General features: G+C 36.8%; 2 long non-coding RNA genes across 3 annotated transcripts; one reads left to right on the top strand and one right to left on the bottom strand.

Moving 5' to 3' along the window:
- Positions 1–1,271: 1,271 nt before the first annotated feature.
- LOC145822609 (uncharacterized) lies at positions 1,272–7,848 on the top strand. 2 transcript variants are annotated; one of them, XR_014364152.1, is made up of 2 exons: positions 1,272–1,659; positions 6,809–7,848. It is a non-coding gene; the product is annotated as an uncharacterized LOC145822609 (long non-coding RNA). The 2 variants fall into 2 exon arrangements; XR_014364153.1 differs by lacking the exon at positions 1,272–1,659 and adding an exon at positions 1,666–2,102.
- LOC145822610 (uncharacterized) lies at positions 1,327–6,815 on the bottom strand. The gene is made up of 2 exons (XR_014364154.1): positions 6,565–6,815; positions 1,327–3,350 (listed from the first exon to the last, which is right to left on the bottom strand). It is a non-coding gene; the product is annotated as an uncharacterized LOC145822610 (long non-coding RNA).
- Positions 7,849–10,133: the final 2,285 nt, after the last annotated feature.

Here is a 10,133-nt window from a genome sequence, read left to right as displayed (position 1 = left end):
ACCCTCAAGAGATGAAAAACAGTGGCTCAAAGTGCATGAAAAGAGCCTAAAAAGCTAATCAACAAAGAGAGAAAACAAGGCTAGTAAACAAGAACAAGGAGGGGTGGCTAACCCCTCAACTTTTGAAACCTCAAAGCACACTACAAGAAAATGCACATTTGGCAACTAAAAAGAATTTAGTCGCCAAAAGTTGTGGAATTGGCGACTAAAAATTGTTTTAGTCGGCAAAAATATAATATTTAGCTACTAATTATTTTTCGTCGGGATATATTGATTATTGGCGACTAAAAAAAAATTAGTAGCTAAAAATACCAGAATTGGCGACAAAAATATTATTTTAGTCGCCATATGTTGAGTTTTGGCTACTAAAACCATTTAGTCGCCGAATGGAATATAAATAATTGTTTTTTAATTTTTGGCGACTAAAAGTTTGGTCGCCAAAAACATATTTTCAGTGACAACAAATATTTTAGTCGTCGTATATCGAGTTTTGGCTACTAAAATCATTTAGTCGCCGAATGGAAAATAAAAAAATATTTTTTTATCTTTGGTGACCAAAAGTTTGGTCACCAAAAACTTATTTTCAGGGACAAAAAAAAAATTTAGTCGCCGCATATCGAGTTTTGGCTACTAAAATAGTTAGTCGCCGAATATAAATAAAAAAATATTTTTTTTATCTTTAACGACTAAAAGTTTAGTCACCAAAAAACTAAAATATTTGGAGGAATTTTTTAAATTTTAGAGGGTTTTATAAATTAATTGGCGGGTTCCTTACTTAATTAACGACGAAGCTATGTTTTAGTCGGGAAAATAAAGTTAGCAAGGATGTAAAACGGATGGCTAAGATCACTTGAATAACCAACGGGTGAGATCAATACCTCTTCAATAAAATATTGGAAAATTTACCCATAAGTCCTAGTTTTTGAAACGTTAAACCATTTAGTCCTAAAAGTTTTCTTATGCTCCATTTAGTCCCATTTTTACATCAACATAATGTGAATGATGTAAATGATCTGATATTTCATTCTATAATTTCAAAATTTATTGAAATCTGATGAACATTAGATGTTTTTCATCCTATATTTTCAAACATTATTGAAATTTGATGAACATTAGATGTTTGAAATCCAATGTTTGTAACATGACTCTGATGTTATTAACATTGTATCTGATGTTATTAACATTGTAATGGGACCTTTCAGTCTATAAAAAAACTTTTAGGATTAAACAGTGCATAAGTTATTAATTTGAGATTTATTGGTCCATCCCCTAAAATATTAGGGTCATCTTTTCGTTTTAGAAGATGAAGGGTTAAGGAGTCCAGCTGCGTTGCCGTCCCGCAGCCGCTCCTCTTCGCATTCGCCAGCAACCAGAGCACCTCCTCCTCCTCCGCCATCGCCATCGTGACTGCTGCGACCACCACTGCCTCCGCTACCTCCTCCGTCGCTGCCCTTTTTTCACACCGCCGCCTCCTCCTCCTCCGCCGGTCTTCACAGATCCACCGCCACCACTGCAAGATCCAGAGGCTTCATCACTGAGAAGAACTCTGCTCCATTGATGCTCTGTCTCGCATATGCTTTCTCTCTCTCTCTCTCTCTCTCTCTCTCTATATATATATATATATATATATATGTATATACCATTCGGTGTTACGATCAGGTAGTCTTTTAAGTTGATTGTGTTGATGATCGATACCTTTTTAATCAGAGATTATCTACATTCCTGTGAAAGCAAAATAAAAAATAAAAAAATCCGTGGCTTCAATTTTTTTAGGAAGCATTAACATTTTGATTTAATGATATGATGCATTTTGTTTGAGTACTTTTAGATGAACTTTTTCAGCTTTTACAAATGTGGAATTGTAGCCAGCTACTTCACTGTGTCCATTTATGTGTATTGTATAACTACTACACGAGTTTTACAATCTTAGATTGTACAGGCTAACTTGAAGGACTGCAAATGTCCCTGAACCAGAATCGTTATATGTGAGGAGTTTGCTAATAGTATCGCTTAATGTGGCCATCAAAACAGGAACATGCTTTATAACTTGTAAATGCATATGATAAGTGGAAGACTAAAGTAATTGATGGTGACACAGGCAGGTAGAAATTTCTCCTTCACTACTGATCAAGAGACTCAGAGCCTTAGAATTTTAATAGGTCGACAATACTGCATTATTTAAGGATAAATTACATTTTACCACCTGTATTAGGCCCAAAAACACATTCCCCCTTATGGTTCCATCTCCTGTGGTTTGGTCCTAAAGTGCAACACAACAACTACATAATTGTAAACTTTTAACACACCTTTTTAAGTGATAAGTATATTTGAAGATGAAAGAAAAGTGAACCTCTTGTGTATAAAAAGTTCCTCTCATTAAGTATGAATTACTAAGAGAAACCATGAAAATGGAGACATTATTATGACAACTTACAAAAATTTGTATACGATTTATCTGAATCCATAACAGTACTTCATTTTCGCGAACAAAAAATTAAATCAATAAATGAACATCGGAGCACGCCTTCAATCCACCATGTTAACAATATAAAGAAGGCCCAAAAAGAATAAGAAAAAGGAAAGAGTAAGCTTAAGCTCTTAAAGTTCCTTTAAAAAGTAATTTTATTATTTGTAGGGGCCATTGCTTGGTGCAGTAAAAAAATATGGTTGGGCTGTCAAAAATGAGAATGCGGGTTTGAGTATGGTAGTAGCAGCAACTTTGTACTTATTATGTAGTGGGTTGATCCAGGCTTCAATTCACTTATGTGGTAAATGTTCAAAGAATATGAAGTTGTTGTTACAGCTAATCAAAAAAATGAAACTGCTGTTGCAACCTATCATTGCAAGAACTGCAAAACTGGAAAAAGAGATGCAACACCTTGCTACATCGAGTATCATGATAATTTTCGTAGACTACAATGAAACCCCAGGATTTAATAGTTTCTATAGTTCTTTGTGTTAGTTCATCCATTCATTTTTAGTCTCTTATTTATTGAATATTTTAGTTGTTGTAATGTCTACATCTGCTTGTATACGCCATGATCTATTGTTTATACATTTATTCATGGGTTAATTTCCTGTGTTTTTAGCCAAAATTTTCGTGTGAAAATATTGTAATAAATTACGAAGAAAACCTAAGATATGATCCTTTCCATTAGGTATTATGAGATGTTATCTTATATTTTAAATTCATTCATTATTGTGCTGAATTTAGAAATTATAAATTTTGAAGAATTCTTAGAACATTGAGGCTTTTCAATAGGTACCATGATATGTCTGATGTTTAAAATTTATTTACAGATATTGTGCCGAATTGGGAAATATTCAATTACTTACAAAATGATCACCTCCTAGTGTTAGAATTTCCCATCTTTACCTTCACCTACTCCACTACACACTCCACTTCACCTACCTCCACTTCACCACACACTCCACTTCACCTAACCCACTATCACCTCCACTACACCTACTACCACATTTTCTTCTATATATAGATTGTATAGGAATTGTAATTAATCAATCTTGTAACACATCTAGATATCAATCAATAATACAGTATTTTTAACATGGTATCAGAGCAAGGTTAAGTACTTAGTATTTTTCGCTTCACCGGCGGGCGACAACCTTGCCTTGGCCGCCTGCCGGACCTCAACCTAGTCCGCTAAAATTCTCTAAACATACCTTCACTCAACTGGGTCACACCTACGCGCTGCGCATCTCTCTCTCGCTCTAGAATTGTTTTGCTTGAAGGTGTTGGCGACGCTGTTGAACTAGCCTGGCCTTCTTCTTCCAGATCTTCGTGCAGATCATCAAAGAAACGCAACGGCGTCACTAACCCCTTGCACCACGAGTCACCATCACGGAGCTCAGAGCATGGACCTCAAGCAGCAACCACCATTTGATTTGCTGTCCGTCGCCGGAGTTCGGCCTTGGTGACTCTGCGTCGTCGACGTTAGGTTTTTTTTTTGAAGTTACCGGTGTCTGATCGGAGTGGCACGAGTTTGGGACTCGGTTTTTTTTCGCTCCTATTAAGGCAATGAAGAATTCTAAACCGTCGTACGTCAATAACAAAGCCGATTTCGTTCCAGAATTGCACGATAGCTCCTTGATCACTGATTATGATGGTAAAAGTATATGCTTCATGGGGCAGTGGACTCACGTGGGTGGCAATTTGGCCCACGGTTTTGATCAAAATGTTAGCCGGTCATTTGGCTTTGCTGCTGGTTTTGGGTCTGATTATTATATATATATATATATATATATCTTTTATATATATTTGTTTTGTTATTTCGTGTACTGTCAACAATGGTGGTGAGCTCTGACACGAAGTTGGAATTGGTTACACGTGTGCCTAAGTGCATAGTGGCTGCGGGTAGGTTGTCTTGCACATCCATCCAATTGCTTTGTGGGAAGTTGTACCTCGTGCAGATGTGCTGGCCAGCTTTGCTGGTAAGCTCCACAGGCTGTTAAAGCTCCCATGGACAGCCTGGCCTTCCATCATTTTCTTCTATCAAACACACACCTTTATTTTAATATTTCCAACCATTTATTTTAAACTTTTCTTCGACCAACTCACTGATTTTATATTTTATTTTATCACATACCCATTATTTCTTTTCACTTTTTCTTCCCACCACTTTCAATCCACTTGTCTTGCATAGGCGGGTAGATTGCTAAAAAAAAAAAAATAATAAAAAAAAATAAAATAAAATAAAAAATAAAAAAAAATAAAAATAAAAAATAAAATAAAATAAAATAAAATAAAATTGTTCCAATACAACACGGCACACCACTGGCCATACACATCTGCTACATCACCTGGGCACTACCTCAGTGCGAGTGTGGATTCAAAATGTCAAAATCAAAATTTCCAAATTTCAAGATTTCAAGATTGCATTATTTTGACACTCACCCCGATCACCATTTTACACAAAAAAAAAAAAAAAAAAAAAAAAAAAAAAAAAAACCCATAAACAACACAACCACACCCACAGCGGGATTTTCCCTTCTCTACTCTGCCGCCGGTCTTTTCTTCTTGCCTCCGTCCTGGGCGGCCCTTGCCGGTGTTGCCTCCGTGTTTCCCACTCCACTGGGCATGATCACTACTCCCTGCTCCTCCACTGCAGCATATGGCGGCCCTCCCAAACGGAACATCACGGTGGCCTTCCGCTTCAACTCCTTATTTTCTGCTTTCAACACACTTATCTCTGCTCGCGCATCCTTATACATGCGTTGGAGCAGAGCCAGTTGGCCGTTCAAATGCTGCACCTCATTTGTCCTACTCTGCAGCCGGTTCGACAAATTTGTAACCGCAGTCATGGTTTCCACACATGACTTCAGTGTATATTGATTGGCTTCAATATCTGTTTGCCCTGCCATTTTTTGCTCCACCGACCCCATCGGAAAGTTCAACGGAGCAAACTCCGGGGCGCTTGGTTGAGGTTCCAGTGCCACCGCACCAGTTCTCTCTCTTGTTGACTCGTTGAGGTCGGGAAAGAGAGTGAGCAGACTCCGGGAAGATGAAGCCATTTTCTGGGCCACAGAGTGTTACAGAGTATCTCTCTTAGAAATCTCTCTCAGACAACAGAGTATTACAGAAAATCTCTCTCAGAAATCTCTCTCAGAATATCTCTCACAGGTGTTTTTGCCTCAGCCTCAGCCTCTGTCTTATAGCCGAGGCAGCCACGCGCATCGCGCGCCTCTTGACGCCCGACAAACTGGCACGCCTTTTCATGGCACATCTTTTGATAAAGTGGGCACGTCTTTTGATGGCATGCCTTTTTGACAACTTTGGGCACACCTTTTGAGAGTGCAACTTTTTCAGGGGTCCGACAAGACTCTGTAAACTGTCCCGACATTTGATTCCGGTTAGCTCCTTTATGGGTCCGACAAGACTCTGTAAACTGTCCCGACATAGATTCCGGTTAGTTTCTACAAGGGTCCGACAAGACTCTGTAAACTGTCCCGACATAGATTCCGGTTAGTTTCTACAAGGGTCCGACAAGACTCTGTAAACTGTCCCGACATAGATTCCGGTTAGTTTCTACAAGGGTCCAGCAAGACTCCGTAAACTGTCACAACATTGTCTTCTTCAACGGTCCGACATGACCCCATAAACTGTCTTCTACAACGGTCCGACATGACCCCATAAACTGTCTTCTACAACGGTCTGACACCACCATACAGTGTCCTCTACAACGTTATGACACCCCATACAGTGTCTTCACCAACGGTCTGACACGACCATACAGTGTCTCCTATCCTTTTTTATTTTTATGTATTTTCTTGTTTTGTTACTCTCTCCAAACTCAAGTTGGTTAGTTTCTCTCCTCCTTGAGTTTGCGGGGGGCTGTTAGAATTTCCCATCTTTACCTTCACCTACTCCACTACACACTCCACTTCACCTACCTCCACTTCACCACACACTCCACTTCACCTAACCCACTATCACCTCCACTACACCTACTACCACATTTTCTTCTATATATAGATTGTATAGGAATTGTAATTAATCAATCTTGTAACACATCTAGATATCAATCAATAATACAGTATTTTTAACACCTAGTTTGAATCATTTGCCTCTTTCAATTCTTGAATTCTTGTTAATCATTTAAAAAATTCCTTGTCATTACTGGTTTTTGTCTCTGTTTCCTGCTTCCATCTAATACAAGCTCTCTTTCTGTGCTTGCACGTGTGTATGTAACAGTGTGCACAAATGTTTGAATTTCTTCTCAGGCATGTTGTTGCTTTGAGTTAAAAACTATCTAGTTGATGGTTAATGTTAATTCTCTTCCCTATTTCGCAGCATTGTGGAGAAGGGGACTGGCCTCTGGAAGTGGGGTGAAGTGCGCATCATCAGCGTGCTTGGTGTTCTATGAGAGGCAGATAAGTTCAGAAGCTCTTTCTACTTTGTATCCAACATGCATATTGAGAGGTTCTGATCTATGATGTTGCTCCCACTCATCTTATTAGAAAATGAATTGACAAACACATTTGGCTTTCCCTCTCCATTGTTTTAAGATGGGTTCTGGCATGGTGTAATTGTCATCTGTGTTCTATGTACGTATTTTTTTTTAAAGGTAGCAAGCAACAATTCAGATTTGAGTTAGTATATCTCAATCATATGGCCCATATTTTTGTGATTATTGATTTTATTCTTTCTTTCCAAAGATAGTCTTTTGTGTGTGTGTGCGCATGCGCGCGTGTGAGCAGGTGTGGGTGTGGGTGTGGGTGCATGTATGCATGAGATTCGTATAGGAGGAGGATAATTTTTATCAAAGTTTCATAGAGTAATTTCCCTGAATTTTTTATTTGAAGTTAGTTTTAAGCCATCTCTTTTTCAGTCTCTTTTTAAGCCATCTCTTATTCAGAACCTGATGTTTCCCATTTTGTACAAAGTTTTACTAGAACTATCTGGTTGAAAAACTGAAGCTTGAGAACTTCATTTTTATGGCAGGATGTGAAGGGCCCTCAAACTGTTGCATTCAACCTTCCAAATGATGAGCGTATAGTGAAAGATCGGAGAACATCCATGGTCATCCAGGAGTGATGGTAACAATACTAAGGGCTTCTGTTATTTCTCAACATGCAGGATAAGGTTTCCATATCCATGGCAATGGGGGACTCCCACTGTAAATGCTATGGATGCTTTTATAATGATGGCTGCAGTTATGATTGCTCTTGTTGAGCTTGATTTATTCTAGTGAATTTTTCAAGTCTTTTGATTTTATATATAGCTGGTGTATAGATGTCACCGGTAGCTCATATCATTATTGGTTTTGTATGAAATTATTATTTGAAGTTGGAATATACTTGGTTTTTATGCAATGTTGACATTAAAAGTTATTCTTTTGTTTGGATGGTTGTAAGTGAAATAGATGCAGGTTGTGGAATGGGTGATAAATATATATATATATATATATATTCTTTTGTTTGTATACTTGTTATAGATTGCATGGGATATATACAGGTTGTGGACAAATTAATTTTTTAAAAAAATAAAATGATGTTTTTAGCTATTAAACAATTGGTAGCTAAAAATGGAGTAAAAAACTTTCGACTACTAAATATTTAGTAAGAGAGAAAAACTTTTGGCTACTAAATATTTAGTAACTAAAATAAAATCAGACTTTAGGCGACTAAGAATTTAGTAGCTAAAAAAAATAAAATAAAATAAATTGGATTGAAAAAAAAACCTTTGGCGACTAAAACTTTGGTCACCATAGATACTTCAAGTTTTGGCGACCAAAGTTTTAGTAGCGGAAAATAAGATTTTTAGCGACTAAAATATTATTTTTTGCGACTAAAAATATTAGTCGCCATTTATAGGACTTTTGGTGACTAAATATTTTTTAGTCACCAATCCCTTCCCCGACAATTTTCCCGCCACCAATCCGGCGACCAAAATATTTAGTTGGGCAAAATTTTTGGCGGCTAAAAATTTAGTCGCTAAAAGTGAAATTTCTTGTAGCGGCATGATTTTTAGCCCTTTTTTAACTCTGAAAATTAGTTTAGAAAGCAAAAAAAAAGAGTGTAAAAGTAAGGGTTTGAGCTATAGGTAAAGGTGTGGAAAGAGTGTAAACTCTCTCTACCCTTTTGGTAGCTCTCCAAACCCAAATTCAAACACTTGGAAGAGAATCAAAACAACATGAAACTACAAAAACTATATAGTAAGTATAAGAACAAGAAGTAAAAGAGATAATGACAAGCTTATACCTCTCAAAGAAGTGAGCTTTTGCTTATGGATCAAACCAAGTCTCACCACACTCTCAAGCTTGAATCATGGTGCTTAAGGCTCAACCAAGGTTCCTAGACTAAGTTGTGAAGGTGTATATGGTGTATGGATATAGGTTCAAGGTGATAGGTTTGCTCAAAGTGTTGCTTGCACAAGAAGAAGGAGAAGAGGGAGCTCTCAAGAAGGTGTAGAGGCTTTTTTAAAATTCTTCAACCCTCAAAATAAAGATATATGGTCGTTTTTATAGAATTTGAGCAAGAGGGGTCATAAACATCTTAAAAAATGGACAGCTAGCAGGCTCCTGCCCAGAATAGTGTTTCTCGCTACCAAGGCACAGCCGGCCTTCAATAGCCACGGCTGGCCCTTAATGAGGCACGATCGAGCCTCAATGTGTTCCTCTGTTTTTCTGCTTTAGACTTAGCATAGGGTGGCACAATGTCTAAAAATGAATTTTTTGGGTATAATCAGTGAGAATATGGAAGGTTTGGGATTGTTTCAGAGCTTTAAGCATGGCCCCTTCATTGAGACCTTGGACCACGAACAACACCACTTTCATCATTGAGTGTACTGGACAAAGCACTTGAACCTTGCAGGCAGTCAAAAATGGGGTGTCTACAGTATCACACAAATTGTGTTTCTATTAACTTCACACAAATGTTTAGAATTCACTTGTAAATATCATTGTAAACCTAAGAAAACAAATCAATTTTTTTTTTTTTTTTTTTTTTTTTTTTGGCATCATGGAGGAGTGTTATTTTCACAAAAATGAGTCAATAAAAATCTTTCATGGTTGTTTTGGAAATTCTTGGTAATGTGATGAGAGTATTTAATATGCCAACTACTTATGACAAACCTACATATAAGATGAAGCAAGCATACTGCATACCCAAAGATTTTGTCGCTTACTATTTTACTTATTAATTTTTAAAATTCAAGAATGGCTAGTGGTAATTAAGTCTATAAATTTTGAGGCATAATATCATACTATGTAAATAATTAGAATTAAGTAGAATGAAAGTGTGATACTACATTGTTGTAAATTATATGTAATACTACTATAAATTAAAATAATATTAAACATGAATAAAAATATTGTAAAAGAATAAGTTAAATAAAGAAAGATTCACTTATCAATAGAGGCATGCAATCATTATTTTAAGTGTGAATTTTTGCCCCTTTAAGTGCGAGATCCGGTGTAACAAGTTATAATGTCCTATCTCTAAAATTTAACTATCGCTATTTCAACAATTATGCATTCTTTAAAGTGGAGATATACAAAATTGCTCTTAATTGTTCCCAAATTAAGTAAAAATACATTGCAAACTATGTGAATTTATAAACCAGTATACAACAAAAAACAATATTTCATAGTGTAAGAAAAGTGAGAGGAAGAGAT

Source organism: Camellia sinensis, chromosome 3 (assembly GCF_055761805.1).
Source record: "Camellia sinensis isolate YWXY chromosome 3, ASM5576180v1, whole genome shotgun sequence".
NCBI lineage: Eukaryota > Viridiplantae > Streptophyta > Magnoliopsida > Ericales > Theaceae > Camellia > Camellia sinensis.
This window is presented reverse-complemented; position numbering and strand designations above follow the sequence as displayed.